At 36.6% G+C, this 17379-nt stretch overlaps 1 protein-coding gene across 5 annotated transcripts in view; it reads right to left on the minus strand.

The window, feature by feature from the left end:
- Positions 1-17379, minus strand: part of PJA2 (praja ring finger ubiquitin ligase 2) — a 266836-nt gene that overhangs the window by 52299 nt on the left and 197158 nt on the right. The gene's annotated exons all lie outside the window — the stretch shown is intronic.

A 17379-nucleotide genomic window follows, 5' to 3' on the forward strand; every position in this document is an offset into this window, starting at 1 on the left:
CCACCCCTTCAGTCAGACCCCTGCTCCCTCATTTCTGAGTCTGTTGGGGGTGGGGGCGGGGTATAGGGGATGCCTGCTTTTCCTCTGTATAGCTGTGGCCTGACCAGAGCCTTCCAGTGTGCATCTTGGGGCTGATGGGTTGTCAAGCCGAGAAATAACAGCTCCCATCACATACAACTAAAATAAATACAACAGCTGTAGTTCCCTGAACACCTTGCTTAATTTAAACAGAGATAACAGTTTAGTTAGTCATGGCACTGATGCTAAATTGTTTCTTCTTCTTGCACATGTCCTCTTCTCTGATTACATTCCCACTCCCCTCCCATCTTATTCCCCAACCCTCTTCAACCCCTCCACACACAGGCTCAATGCCCAAGATATATTTATCGCGTCCCCTCCGCCAAGAGTTAAAGAGCCCCACTTCTTGTGCTGTCCTTGGCAACTGCAAAATTTCCTGCCAGTGAACCGAGGCTAATTTTTTTTTTTTGCTGTTGATGAAAACAAATTATCCAAAATTTACTATAGAAACTTAGACTATGACAATTTGCTAGACGTTTTGTGAAACCAAATCTTAAGTCTCAGCCCACTCCTGTAGTACATTTCTTACCAAGAAACCATTTCCCATTTGGTATTTCTCTGCTTTACATATGTTGCTCTAAAACTGGTGACTCTTTCTCCATCCAAGTCTCTCCCTCTGGAAGAGAACTGATAATTTAATCACATTTCCCTGATCTCCCTTTAGAGTGTTGCATATTGATTCAACTGGATACACTAACCTGTTTGTTGGGGCAGAGTTTCTGTTGGGGCAGGGTTCCCCTAATTTCAGTCTCTTTCATACCATAACTGTGTTTACCACTCACAGTATTATATATTATTTTCTTTAAATGTGTTTTGCCTTCATTTTCTTTGAGAGAAGTTTTATAAAAGTACTATAAATGGAAAACCTATATCACCTCTCCTAAGTTGAAAGTAACAAAGAAAAGTGAACACAGAACAATGATTTTAAATTCTGGTGCTAGAGACTATTTTTTGTACTAACATCTCTGAGCCTAAAGCCCACTCCCTGTGAAGAGAAGGTTACCAACCATTAGACACACGTTAAAAAACAAGCAGGCAAATGGCATTTATGTGATGATGTAATCAAAAGATAGACAAACAGAACCAAAATAGGAATCACTCTCTCACTATGTGAGTCATTGTTTTTAATCATGTACGCACGTCCAAATTAAAGTCATCCAAGGCATCAGAAGTGATCTATGTTACTCTTTGAGAAACACTCTTGTGGAGGTTTATCCCATGTGTTCTAGAATCAATAGACTATACTTCCACACTGTCTCCAGCATTTACTGCTGAGTGCCTCTGGACAATCTCTGCTTACCCCTCTGGCCTCAATTTCCAGTTTGAATATGTGGAAAGTAATAACGCCTACTCATGAGCTGTTGTACTGCAGACTAAATAACCTAATAAATGTGTAACATATTGTACCTAGCATGTAGTAAGTATTAAACACATATTGGCATATGTATTGTATTATTATATGTGTAGAGAGATAATATGTATTAATGACTTGTATGTTTTATTGTTGATTTCAGAGATGGGAAGCACTCCCTAAGGCAATGAGTTGAAGGTACAACAGGATGTAATGCAATAGTTCTTAAAGAGTGATCCCCATATCAACAGCATCAGCACTACCCAAGAACTTTCTTAAAATGCAAATTTTCAGTTAGGTCCAACCTCAGGCCTGAATTAGAAACTCGAGGTGCGGAGCTCAGCAATCTGTATCTTCTGCAAGTCTTCTAGGTGATTCTGATGCACGCAAAGTTTGAGAACCACAGATGAATTAGGAGGACTGGTCAAGGAGTGAGAGGACCTGAACTTGAATTATAGCCTTAGAGTGACATCAGCAACAATGAGGGTATAAGCACTGCTAAAAATGGTCAGAGTCATCTTTTTCAGAACTCTGGAAATCAACCAAGGTCTTGCAGCAAGCCAGGAAGCATTTATTCAAGAAAATAGCTGAATCTCAGCAAGAACAGTAAGCTCTGTGATGTTTTGGCCTGCTCTAAACCAATCCCCTCCTCTCCAGCTCTACTGTATCACTGAACAACACTGGCCTACAATCATGGTAAAAGGAGCAGCCTGACAGATACCAGACAAGGCAGAATGAGGCTGGAGTGTCTTCAAAACCTAATTCCAAGACAACAGTCATCATTTGACCTATATGGTGGTTCCCTAGAAGACCTCACTTTCAAGGCTGTCTTGACTGGATTTCATTCAGAGCTAAACCAGTGTTTTTCTAGAGAGAAGCCTGTTCCCTAGAAATGTTTGTCAAAAGCAATGAGAGGGAATTGATTGACTTTGCTGTGGTGTAGGCAGTGTAAATAGTTTGGGGCAGACAACAGGTTGACCAAAAAGCTTAAAAGGAAAAGCTGGAGAATGTCTGTAGGAACTTTGAAAAGGTCCAACAAATTTATGAGAGTCCAGAAACCCACACATATGCCTAAGGCTGGGCTAAACAGTGCATAAGCGTAGGAAAGACCTGAGAAAGTCCTAAACATTGACCTAAGGCTGACCTTGGGGCTTTGCATAAGCAAGAAGTGAAGGCTAAGGGAGAATTGTGAACTGCCTGGCTTGATGTTGAAGCCCTGCCCAAAACACACACACGCACACACCCTCAACAAACACTGGGATACATGTTGATTCCAAGTATTTAAGGAAATCTCTAATCATTAGCTGAGCACTAAGCTAACCAGAGTCTTGTTTGGCCACACACTACTGTCTTAGATTAGTCAATCTAAGAAAGAAATGGAAAATTTTATTCAAGCCACAATGAGGATTATAACCGAAGAACAGCATCTCAGAAAGCTCCAAGAACTGTTCTGCCCATCAAAACTTAAAGTACAATTATCTAAGTTTTTTGATCAGAGGGCTGTACATTAAATGATGTATTGTTGATGGTATACACAATCCAGATCTGAGTGTCATGATCAAGATGGAATGTTATCTTTTAAGGAGTTGTCTTGTTGATGCTAGGAGAATGTTGCTCTGTATGGTTGAGGAGGTATTTCTGCTGATGGGGAAGGTATGGTCCATGCTTAACGCAGATACACGATGCATAGTAGGGGAAGAGAAGAGAAGAGGCCAAAGGGCAGAGACATTTTTTTTTAATGTTTGAATATTTCTTGTCTTGCCATAAAATATGAATTTTATTTTACACCACAAAGAAAAGAGACTTTACAGAAGCAGTTCTGTAAAACTACTTCAGAAAAGTCACTGAACAAACAAAAAACAATAATAACAAACAGCAAAAAACTCTGGGGAGAAGGAAGAATCTGATTTTCAGAGTTTCCACAATGTATTTTTAAAACGTCTTGTTTTCAACAAAACCCAAAGTTGGGTCTTCAAAAAGATCAACAAAATTAAGAAATCTTTAGCTACACTGAACAAGATAAAGGGAGAGAAGATTCAAATTACTAAAATGGGAGTTATTACTAACCTTAGAGAAATAGTTATTATAAGGGACAACTGAGAACACTTGTATGCTAAACAGTTGGAAAACCTAGACAAAATGGACACATTTTTAGAAAGACACAAACCACAAAAACTGACTACAGAAGAAATAGAAAATCTAATCTGAACCTTAGCGTTTATGAACTGAATGACCTTAAGTTGGTCATTTAATTTCTTAAGCCTTAGATTTTTTAGCTAGAAAACAGATAATAAAATCATACCTATGTCACTGTACTTAAATTAGGTGATAAATACAGAGAGGTTATGTTAGTTAAGGTAACTCTAGATACTGTAATAAATAAAATCCTCAATCTCAGTAGCACAACACAGATTATTGATTTTTAAAAGCCCATTCAGAAGGATACGTGGGAAACTCTGCTTCTCATTCAGCAAGCTTTATCTATCATGATCAATACATGGCTTTCATTATAAGACCAAGCACCAACATCTAGCCAAGAGAATAGAGGAAGCATGGAAGAAAGGAATGTGAAGGGTTTCTGAGATTTTTACTGATTTAGCATGGACATGGCGTAGTCATTCATGTTCATGATCTACCAGCAGATCACCTTGAACCTATGGAGGCTTGCTTTTAGGCTATGTTAGGACTAATCTATTTCAGGTTAGTCCTTACTACTAGGATGCTGTCCTTATTTCTATGGGTGGTTCTGACTTTTAGAGTGTCACCCTTCGGGGGTCTCAATTAAATACCTGGGATATTTAGCAAAATCCCAGACTGTATGACTGCTGAAGTCTCTGCTTAGCTCTTTATAGTCTCGCTGATTTCTGCTGGGTTTCTTAGAGTCTTGCTTCTTGCATGTATCATGTAAGAGTCAGTCAACAACTTAAAGGGAATTTATATGAAGGTTTTGAGGTTCCTCCTTTGCAGTTTCATCCACTTGGGGAATTTTTTCACTTGAGTTTAGCAATTTTGGCAACTTTATAGTCTGACCTCTTGTCTCCTTTGTGTACTAAGAATGCCAATTTCTGCTTGAACTCTAGTCCTTGGTGTTGCAATTTTGTAAGTATTCTCATGAAAATAATCCAAGATGAATATGAGCTTCCCCATGGGTTTCACTTGTCTCAAGAATCCTAGGATCCCAAGTCCTACCTATACTGCTACCTCTTCAGTGCCTTCAAATATTCACTTTGTATATTTTCCCCATTTTTATAGTTACTTGCAGTGGGAAGGTTAGTCTGATAGAAGTTAATCAATTGTGGTTGCACCCAGAAGTCTATCACATGTTTGTTTTAAAGTTTGAATAGGGAAATGCATTTTTAATCTAGAAACATGGTTCTTTATCAATAAAATTCCTTACAAATCTTAAACTTCTGCTATTTTTTGTTCTATGCAGTCTTATGAATCATTAGATGTATCTGGAGTTCTTTCCAAATTTAAGTCTCAAGTTTGATTTGATTCTTTGCTTTCTAACCTCCATGCCTCTCTCTTTCAATTTAATGGTGACTACCTTGAGGCCATCAGGCTTGGGTGGGAAAGCCATACTCTTAAAATGAATACTGTCATAAAGATTAGTCTTAATTGGCCTGTGTTGATCAAAAACTTTCTCACTTTTATCTCACAGCTTAAAGCCTAGTGGAAATCTACTTTTCCAGTCATTTGCAGCCCCAAATTTCTGGGATTTCTGTACTTCTATTTGCATGCCGTCATATCTTGTCTGAGCTCATCTCTTTCATCTTATACTTTGAAAAACAGTCAGAAGCAACAGTGGATACCTCTAATATTCTGTTTTCAATTTTTTTTTCCCCTGGAGTTACAGACTCTGCAGGCATCTTATCTGCCTCTCAAATTACCACAGTGATAGCTGTTTTTTAACCAAATGCTTTGAGACTGCATAGCATAGATCTCCATTTTTCTAGCATCTGATGTCAGTTGCTCTATTATCCGCTGACCAACTGCTAAGCCAGTGGCATGTATTTAAAATATTTTGTCATAAGAAATCTTGTATTAATTAAGCTACCCTGAATAATGTAACAGATAAAACCTAAAATGTTATGGAGTAACTCAATAGAAGTCTATATCCTGAAGACATAAAGTCCACCTAGTGGCAGGAGAGAAAGGGAACAGGGGAGAGGTTTTTTTGTTTTTTTTGTTTTGTTTTGTTTTGTTTTTTGAGAGGTACTTCTTTATGCCATAATTTAATCACCCATCCTGGCAGAGGTGGAACCTTCCTCAACCTAGTGTTCCAAGTTTGTTTCAAGACTCCCCACCAAATAGTGAAAAAGAACAGCTGAATCCTGGTTGAAGGCAAAAGGAACATGAACTAGGTAGTTGAAAAAGAGGATATAAATACTCTACCAACTACAGCCTATGACATAATTCATTCTCTAGTTTACACCTGTGGTTCTTAAACTACAGAACCTACACAAGTACATCAGCATCGGCTAGGAACTTGTTGAAAATGCAAATTTCAAGCTGTATCTCAGACTTACTCTGTATCCCAGAATCCCAGTGGGTAGGGCACAACACACTGTGTTTTATGAGTCCTCCACATGATTCAAATGTAGGCTAGGATTTGAGAACCACTGGGTTTCAGAACATCATCATTAGTTTGAGAAGTGGGTGCAGTGATTGATAAGACTTTGGTTCTCTTCATTCCTAGAAAGTCTAAATGCAGTTTAAGTATGAAAAGAAGAGCCTGTGATCACCCTGGTATGTGCCCAGCCTGAGCCAAGTGCCTGCTCTGGCCGTGTTTGCTCTGTGGTGCAGCTCTACACTAGAGCAAAGGCTGACACAGCCAAGGGGGGTGAGAAGTTGAGAGGCATGGTGCAAGCCTGGACCCAGAAGGGCATCTGAATAGGGCGAGGGCAGCCATTGCTGGTGCCTATTGAGGCAGTGGATCAGGAGCAGTCCAGGACTCTGACTGGGGCTGGGACCACCACAGTCCACACCCTGACCCACACTGAGCACTGGCTCTAGACGCTCTTGCTGCAGAATTGCTCCCCTCTGGGCCAAAGGTGTCAGTGTTAAGAAGAAGGAGAGAACACTCTTATTGGGAACAGAGCCAGCTTGGACCCAATCCTCAAGGCTTCCACTGTAGCAACTTGGGATCCAACCCTGCCTGCATTAGGGTGGTGGGTGGTGTTGGCCACTGAGCAGAGAAGCCCTGGTTTACACTTGTCTCTGGTTCTAGCCCCTCCAGCTCCATCCCTACCTTCTATCAAAGTGATAGCTGTCAGCACACCCTGGAGGAAGACAGGCCTCCTACATCAGTCCAACTCTACCACCAAAGTCAGTAGATACATAAACACTGTATAGGGATGTTCCCACATAAGAACACCACTTCGAGACTGCAATAGGCAACAGTTTCAACTACTTTCATAGAGATAGAGAAACTTAAGCAAAATAAGAAGACAGAGGAATTTATTTCAAATGAAAAAACAACAGAAAAACCATGAAAAAACAACCAATAAAACAGAAATAAAAATTTACCAGATAAAGATTTCAAAGCATTAGTATAAGAATATTAAGTGAATTAGGGAAAAGAATAGACGAATACAGTTAGAATTTTAACAAGAAACTAGAAAATATTAACACTCAGTTAGAACTGAAGAATACAATAACTGAAATAAAAACCACACTAGAAGGAATTAAGAGCAGACTGGGTGATAGAGAAAAATGCAAAATGCAGAAGTGATCAGGAAGATAAAATAATGGAAATCACCCATTCAGAGCAGCAAAAAGAAAAACAAAATTTAAAAATGAGAACAGTTTGAGGGACCTCTGGGACAATATCAAGCATATCAATATTTGCATTATAGGGCTCCCAAGGGGACAAGAAACAGGCATAGACAATGGATTTGATAAAATTATCACTGAAAACTTCCTGAACCTGAAAACAGAAACAGATATCAGGGAACAAGAAGCACAGAGGCTCCCCAAAGAGATAAATCGAAACATATCTACACCAAGACATACAATTAAAATGGCAAAAGTTAAAGATAAAGAGAGAAATCTAAAGGCAGCAAAAGAAAAAAAAAAAAAAAAGAATCACATACAAAAAAACCTCTCATAAGGCTATCAGCTGATTTTTCTGCAGAAACTTTGCAAGCCAGAAGGGAGTGTCATGATATATTGAAAGGGCTGAAAAGGAAAAACATACAACCCAGGATACTCTACCAGCAAGATTATCATTTAGAATTGAAGGAAAGATAATAAACTTCTCAGATAAGCACAAACTAGAAGACTTCATCAATACCAACCTTTTCTAAAAGAAATTTTATAAAGTTTTCTCTAAGTGGAAAAAGAAGGCTATAACAAGAAGTAAGAATTTATAGGAAAGTAAAAATTCCAATAGTAAAAGCAAATGCATGATAAAGGCTGTGGGTCAAACACTTAAATAAGTTAGTACAAAGATTAAAAGACAAAAGCATTTAAACTCAGCTATACTTACAATAAACAGTGAAAGGATAAACATGAAGATGTAAAATATGACTTCAAAAATACAAAATGTGGGGAAAGGGAGTAACAAATGTAGCTCTTTTAGATTCTTTTTGAACTTAAATGACTGCCAGTTTAAAACAAGTAGATATAGTTCTAGGTTAACGTATGTGAAACCCACAGTAATCACAAATCCAAAACCTAAAATAGATACACAAAAACTACAGAGAAAAGAACACAAACATACCACTAAAGAAAATCATCAAACCACAAGGGAAGAAATTAAAAGAAGAAATAAATAGGTAAGAACTATAAAAATTATCAGAAAACAAGTAAAAAAAAAAGGCAATAAGTACATAGCTATCAATAATCACTATAAATATCAATGGACTAAAACTCCAGTCAAAGGACATATGGTGGCTGATTGGATAAAGAAACAAACCCATCTATATGTTGCTTATGATGGATTCAAGTCACAGCTAAAGATGCACACAGATTAAAAGTGAGGAGATGGAAAGAGATATTTCATGTGAAAGAATATGACAAGAAAGCAGGGGTAGCAATACTCATATGAGACAAAATAGACTTTAAAAGAAAGTCTATAACAAAAGACAGAGAAGGGCATTATATAAATAAAAGGGCTCAGTACAATAAGAGGACATAAAACTGATTAGTATATATGAACCTAATATAGGAGCACCTAAATATATAAAGCAAATATTAATGGACATAAAGGGAGAAACTGCCAATAATATAATAATAGTAGAGGACTTTGACACCTCACTTACATCAATGGACCAATTCTCCAGATAGAAAAATCAATAAGGAAATAGTGGCCTTAAATGACACAACAGACCAGATAAACTTAATAGATATCTACAGGACATTCCATTCCAAAACAGCAGAATATAATTTTTTTCAAATACACATGGAATGTTCTCCAGGATAGATATATTAGGCTAGGCCACAAAACAAGTCTTAATAAATTTAAGAGGATAAAAATTATAGCAATATCAAAATCAAGCCTTTTATCACACCATAACAATATGAAACTGGAATTCAACTACTGGGAGAAAAATGGGAAAAACACAAATGTGGAGACTAAACAACATATTACTAAAGAACAAATGGGTCAATGAAGAAATCAAAGAAAATATCAGAAAATACCAAGAGACAAATGAAAATAAAACCAGTTTTCCAAAATCTACAGGACACAACATCTTATCATGCATGAGGTCCTGGGTTCAATCCCCAGTACCTCCATTAAAAGAAAAAGGATGAGGTTACACCATTTTCTCACACCATATCCAAAAATAAACTCAGTATGGATTAAAGACCTAAATGTAAGACCATAGATCATAAAACTCCTAGAAGAAAACATAGGCTGAACACTCTTTGACATAGATCATAGTAATATTTTGGGGGATCAGTCTCCTGAGGCAAAGGAAACAAAAGCAAAAACAAACCAACCACTGACAAAATGAAAAGCTAACCTACTGTATGGAAGAAAATATTTGCAAATGATATGATATTATATCTAAATATATAAACAGCTTGTATAACTCAATATTAAAAAAAAAACAAGCAACCCAATTGAAAAATAGGCAGAAGACAAGAATAGATATTTTTCCAAAGAACACATACAGATGGCCAACAAGCACATGAAAAGATACTCAACATCACTAATCATCAGAGAAATGCAAATCAAAACCACACTGAGATATTAAACCACACCCGTCAGTATGGCTATCATCAAAAAGACTACAAATAACAAATGTTGCTGAGGATGTGGATTAAAGTAAACCCAGTATACTGTTAGTGGGAATGTAAATTGGTGCAGTCACTGTGGAAAACAGTATGGATGTTACTCAAAAAACTAAAACTAGAACTACCATATGATCCAGCAAGTCCACTCGTGGATATATATCCAAAGAAAATAAATATACTAACTTGAAAAAAATACATGAACCCCAATGTTCAGAGCAGCATTATTTACAATTGCCAAGATATGGACAGAACCTAAGTGTCCATCAACAGATGAATGGATAAAGATGTGATCTCCAGATCCATCCATGTTGTTGCAAATGGCATTATTTTATTCTTTTTTATGGCTGAGTAATGATTACCTGTGCTTTAAATACAGGTCTTATATTTCTAGAAGCACATATATATTCCACATGTAGTCTATATGTTTGAGCATGCTCATCCATAAACTCTGTGAAGGCAAGATATATGTCTTTTCTTTTTCTCCACTGTATCCTGTCTCTTAGCAAAGCATACATAAATGTACACGTGTGCGCACACACACATGCAATGAAATGAAAACTTGCAGCATTTGGAAAACCCTAATTCTACCTCTAAGCAAAGACTGACATTTACCTCTTCAAATGCTGACTTTGTTCTTGAGGAGTGGTGTCATTTAGAATTTTGAATAGCACCTCAAAAATATGGTGCTATGTCTTTTGCTAAATTAATTTAATCCACCCTTTTCAGCCATTACCAAACCTTTGAAAAGTCAACGCTGCCTTGAGTTTATGGTGCCAAAGGTTTGGTAATGTTGACATAGAGGTGGGAATAAGTAGCCAGAAACTGCTTTTGTAGAATACCCTCTAATTTTGTTTTGGAGAGAGACTAAGTGTAGATGAGGACACTGAGAAACAGATATTTTGGACTGCAAGGCCATCATTATGCAGATAATATTCAGCCTTATTCAGCCATACATCTCCCTTTCCTCTAGCCCAGATGGTGTAATGACTCATCTATTCCACTGGCCAGCAAAACAAGAGAGACAGAAGAGGAGCTGTTATAATCCAGATAAAAATGGATGATGTTTCAGAAGCAAGGGGAAAATATTTCTAGGCAATGATGATGGTACATTGAGAGTACTTGTTAATACTTTACATTCCTTTTCAGATTCACAGCCTGAGTTTCATATTGCTTCCAGGATTCCTGAGAAGTAGTAGCTCTGACCAGGAATTCTTTTTATCTTTGTCGTGTACGCAAGTTGCAAATATTTGAGAATCAAATTACTTCCTTTAGTAATTTCTCTTTGTGAGGCTTCAACATCAACCTTCAAATGTGTGACTTTTAAAATTAGTCTCTTTGAAAATCATCTAGCAATTTTATGTGGCACAGAGCCTAGTTACGGATGTGGCTAGGATGAATGTACAAATTCCTTTATTGAATACCTGGGAAAAAAACAGCTGCTGGATAGAAAGAACAATGAGGTAGATAGATAACTATGGGGTCTGAAAGACAAAAATAAATGGAGTAGGATAAAGAAGGTTTTGTGTATCCTTGCTTCTGTGGTTGTCATTATGGGAGGTTATGCTGAGTCTCTGTGAAGGCAGTTTTTAGACATGTCATTATAGAAAATCATGAATCTTGCCTCCTTCCCCAAAGATCTGAAGAAATCATTGATCTCTAGGAAATCAGGCTCATCTTTCACTAACTACAAGTTTACTTTCTAATGCAAGAGAGAATGGAAATGACTAGGTAAGATTTGTTCTTAGCTATTAGTGGCATAACTGTATTTTGAATCTAACTTCCTATTCAATTTGCTCCCAAAGCCATTGACCTGAGCTTCCTTAACTACAGTTGCTATTAGTATTGCTCAATCCTAAAACATCTGATAGCTGCCTGTGCCTGTGACACTGGGTAAAATCTTTCACCTGCACACTAACAGTTCTGCACAGCCGAGCCTAGTTTCCTGTTGTTATCCTAGGAGGGCTATTTACATGCTCCATGCTAGCCAAATTAAACTCATTCATAAAATACACAATTTATTATGAGTCCACTACAACCTAACTGACACTGCTATTATTACTCAGAATACCTTTCCCTACTACAGTAGGCATCTCTTATTTTGTCTGTCTAACATACATTTCTCCTTATTCTGGTAATTATATCGAGATTTTCCATTGGGGAAGAACCTCCTCTTACTGCATACAATCTTTGTGGGTCCATCAATTAAGGTGTTCATCCTAACGCTGCCTAAGGAATGGATACATTACTTAAGGCAAGCCAGTCAGAATCTCTCTCCCTGGAATTTCAGTCTTGAACAGCATAAGAATAAAACATAGTTTGAGATATTCATCAAGATAGTAGTCTCTATTAAAAAGACTGTCAATCATCTTCTACTTTTTAGATATCAGGAGCTGCTCTATTTCATATTCATTCCAACACAAAATTATTCAGCTTCTCCATAATTCTATGAGCTAAACCTTTATCCACCTAATAAATTCTCTATCTGTTTAAGTTAGAGACAATTTCTATTGCTTGTAAACAAAGAATACTGATGACATTTGTGGTAGGCACAATAAAGCTCCCCAAAGATGTCCATATCCTAACCACCAGAACCTGTGAATATATTCTGCTAAATTGCAAGGAGGAATTGGGGTTGCAGATGAAATTAAGATTGTTAATAAGCTGATGTTAAGATGAAGAAGTTATGCCAGGTGGTCCAATGTAATCACACAGTATTAAATGAAGAAGGGAGCCAAAGAATCAGAAAGAGAGAGAAGGCATCTTGAGAAACACATGACCCGCCACTGCTGGCTTTAAAGATTGAAGGTGACCTTGAGACAGTGTTGGGCTGTCTTGAGAATATGGAAAAGATTAAGAAAATGGATTCTCCCCTAGAGCCTCCAGAAAAACACAGCCCTGCTGACATCTTCATTTTAGCCCAGTGAGACCTATTTCTGAACATCAAAACTGTAAGATATTAATCTGTGCTGTTTTAGGCCACTAATTTTGTGGTAATTTGTTATAGCAACAATAGGAAACAAATACAGACAGATAAAATATGACTGTGTAAATCCTATACATCCTTCAAGGGAAATACCACCTTCTCCATGAAGGCTGTTATTTTTAATTATTTTTTGGTTGTGAACTATTTCAAACATTTACAAAAACCTTGGGAAATTTGTCATGAATATACATGTTCACCACCCACTTTTGCCAAATTATAAAATCTGCAATATTTACTTCAGTATTTTAAAAAATAAATAAAATATAACAAAATCCCTTGAATGCAGTTTTCTTAATCTCATTTCCTTCCCCATTTGCCTACATATATCTCCTAACCTGAATGTATCATTCCTGTGTGCACATTTTATAATTTTATTTATATATAAATATGTAATTTTCTTTTTCACACTCTCACACTTATATAAACCATTCGACAACTTCTTTTCACAGAAAATTGTATTTTTGGCTTTTATACATAAAGAAATACATACATCTAATTAATTTAATTTTGGTATCTAGTAGTATGTAAGCTAAATAGCAGCAAAAAAACCCCTCAAAACAGAGTAGCTTAAAACTAGATAAAGGCATATTTTTTTCTCAACATACTAGTCCAGAGTTGGGCAGTACAAGGCTGTTGTGTCAACCTCAACATGTGGTTTCCATCTGTGGGCTGAAGGCAGTGCTGCTCTAGCTCTTCCCATTTCCCAGAGAAATAGAGAGGGGAAGGATAAGAGTAAGGTATTGCATTGTCTTTGGGTATAACTAGGAAGTGACATCCATCACTTCAGCTTGCATCCCATTGCCAGAACATAATCACAAGTTCACACTCAGCTGCAAAGAAGCTAGAGAATGTGACCACTAACTAGGCAGTAAAATGCCCAGCTATAATTTGGAAGTTCTGTTACTAAGAAAGGAGGAGATATGTCAAAACTCTCCTCTTAGTAAAACAGACCTCATAAAGAGAAAGTCAGCAAGGACAGAAAAACTGCATCCCATCAACTGACTGAATCTAATTAACATTTATAAAGCAGTCCATCCATAACAGTAGAATACACATTCTTTTGAAGTGCACAAACATTTACCAAGAGAGATCATATTTTATGTCATAAAAAAACTTTAACAACTGTGGAAGAATTGAAGTCATGCAAAATATATTCTGGCTATAATGGATTAAACTAGAAATCAATAAAAGAAAAATGACAGAAAAATCTTTAAACTCTTGGAATTTAAAATACACTTCTAAATTCATTAGTCAAAGGACAACTCTCAAGAGGGCTAAGAAATGTTGAACTAAATAAAAATGAAAACACAACTTAGCAAAATCTGTGCAATGCCACTAAAGCAGTGGTTAGAGGGAAATTTATAGTATTAAATATTTATAGTATATGAAAAGAAATTTCAAACAAATAAAGCTTCCACTTCAAGAAACTAGAAAATGAAAATAATCCAATGCAAGCATTAAGAAATATAAAGTTAAGACCAGAAAGTAATGAGATTAAAAGCATAAAAGCAATAGAGAAAAATCAATTAAAACCTATTTCTTTGAAGACATTAATAAAATTGATAAAACTAGCAGGTCTGACAAATAAAAATAGAAAACACCAATTACCAACATCAGGAATTCAAGAGAGGATATTTACAGACTCTGCAGAAATTAAAAGGATAATAAAGGGACAATAAAAAAAAAATCTGTCTACACACATAAATTCAGTAACTCGATAAATGGACAAATTCCTTAACGCCAGAAGATAAAATATATAATGAATAGTCCTATAACTATTAAAGAAGTTGAATTAGTAGTTTAAAACTTTCCAAAAGAAAAATCTCCATGCCCAGATGGCTTCACTGGCCTAAGACAGAACAAGTTGAGCAATAAAATAAAGTAGTATTAGATTATAGCCTAGAATATAAAGTAAACATCTATGAGTCCATACTGATATAAATAAGTGATTAAATAAACAAAGTAATAAATGGGAGAGAAGAGACAAATCTGTGCAGAATAATTTCATATAATTTGTGTAGCTACTCCAACATCAAGGAAGGGGAACATAACTCCCCACTCCTGAGGGGCAGGCAGGGCACAGTGGCCTTCTCCTAAAGGGGACTGTATGGAATGTGGGGGGAAAAGAGTGATTTTACAAGGAAGAACCCTGACATAGTCCACCTCAGCCAGGTGATCAAGGTCAACATCAATATTCATAAACTAGCTGATGATAGTACATACTCTTGATGCGACATGATGAAAACAACACTTGACCTGAGTGGTCTTCCTTCCCCCAAATCCCATGACCCCAGATTTATCATGAGAAAAACATAAGACAAACACCAATAGTGTCCCTATTCCATAGGGACATCCTATGGAATACCTGACTAGTACTAAAATTGTTCTAAAGCAAGGTCTATTTTAAAAATTAAATAAGATTAAAAAAAATAGAGGGGGAGAGGATCAAAAATCATTAGAAAAATAGGGGAAAGACAGAAACAGGCAACTCACAAAAAAGATATAAAAATTGACCTTAAATATATGAAAAGCTGTTCAATTTCACTATTTATTTATTAGAGATGTCATATATACTAGAGAAATCCAAATTAAAACATTTCTTGTTTTGTCTTTCCAGAACATTTTTCCTGTTTTGGAGACAGTGCCTCCTTTTTATTCAAAAGTGCTCTTCTACCCAACTGCATCCCCTTAGTTCTTGGTAGCAGGGTCAGTCATAACCACTTGATACATGCCAAGCACTTCATTAATGTCAGATTGTTATCTGGTTTGTGGCAAAACCCATGTCTGAGGAAATTTCTGTTCATGGACAGTTTGAAATTGAAACACAGTCTTCTTCAAGGTCTGGGAGATTGGAAAGACGGCATAAAGGAGGCAGGGGACGTATGCAGACATCAGGATACCCTATTAGATCAGGTCCAGGATATATGATATAAGATATACAGCTACATAGGGACGTACCCTGACTCTGCTCCCCCTTTCCTAGTTGCATGATCACTATCATATTGGCCACCACAGTGACAATTTGGGGCTGGTATTAGTTTCATATCTAGGTCAGACATCGGGAAAATCTATTTACAGACTCTCTCGCACACACACACAGACAGACATGCACACACACACATATTGTTCACCATAAAATCAAGAGTTATGCTTGAATCACGTTCACCTCTGTCCCAGGCTCTGAAAAGATGCTCATTTGTAGGTTTCAGTTGACTGGGAGGGCTGTCTACATAGTGGTGGATGCTGAAATCCAGCTTATGTCAACCATCCCCAATTCTTTTTTTCTTAGTAAACTGTGGTTTCTCATTTTGTTTACTTATAGACCTTGATTAAGCTTCTAATATTGTAGCTGCAGTGACTTAGTTTAGGATCAAGTATAGAAATCCCCAGATAGATCAGCATTTGGAAGGGGGTTCAGGGAGAGGCCACTGATAATAGTCAATGTCTAGAAGTCCTGTGACACTGATTAAACATAAACTGCCCAGGAGATTACAAGAGACATCAGAATGTTAATTGATAAACTTAAAATGAAAAGTAACTGTCATAGGAACTAGAAGACCCACAGTCAGAATGAAGAGTTTTTCCCTTCTTACAATCAAGGTCATGTGATTAAAAGTTTATCTGAACATAAAAAATTTAACAACAGGCATTAGATAAATCAAATGTTTGTTACTATCAGGGCTGATGTGTCCAAATCTCCATGGACATAATCTTGCCCCAGAGACCAAAACACTCAAAATATGATACCTAAGACTCTCTCTCATCAAGAACCTGTTGAGATGCCAATGTTATCTTTTATAGCGCTCCTTTGTGTGTCCCGGGAAGGACCACAAACTGCCCTCCATGATGCTCCTTTTCTGGGTTTCGCTGGCTAGTCTGACAGGTATGTATATAAACATCATCCATACTTTACAGTTTTGAAGGCCTAGAAATTTATCTCTTTTGCAAGAAAAATATGTCCATCAAAGATATGGTAATTATGCTTATTTTACAGTTTGTCTCATAAAGCAATCTATTTCTTTCATTTCTAAGTTTTTTGAGGGCCACCTCTATATATAGTTCTCAATACACACCACAGCTAGCTTCTGACAAGCACAGCACTTTCAATTTGTTGCCATATGGAGAAAAGCATGTAAGAAACTGACAGATAATAGCCTTACAAATTTATCTGTATATTATGAAATGCAATAGACAGGTGCAAAAGTGTTGAGTTACCAAGTTAAATTAATTAGAAAAGATATATCCATAAAATAAAGTAGAAATTTGTTCTTAGTCTAGATGGCATACAGTCGTTTTGGATCACTCATGGTGTTTTCTGTAGCTTAACTGATTTTTGATATTTGATGCATTTTTATCTTAATAGCTGTATAATAACAATCAGCATCAGATGAGGATAAATTTGTTTCTAGAATGAGTGATTAATGTCCTAAAACCCTCTTGTGAAGACCATAGCACATATTTGAGTGAGACTCAAGCATGGTAAGTATAACAAAGGAATTATGTTATCAGCTAAAAACTGTTCAGATGCTGACATCTGCACATTATTTTTCTTTTCTTAAACTTTTCATGTATAAGATAGTGATAAATTTCAATTAGGCAAAGTTTAAAATTATGAAGTGTCATTAACTCATTTGCAATTTTATATTTTGACTACTTGCCAAGTTAACTTCATTTCTCACATGGCCCTTTTTTTAAAGGCTCACAATATGTTAGTTGTATGGAA

Source organism: Camelus ferus, chromosome 3 (genome assembly GCF_009834535.1).
Source record: "Camelus ferus isolate YT-003-E chromosome 3, BCGSAC_Cfer_1.0, whole genome shotgun sequence".
NCBI lineage: Eukaryota > Metazoa > Chordata > Mammalia > Artiodactyla > Camelidae > Camelus > Camelus ferus.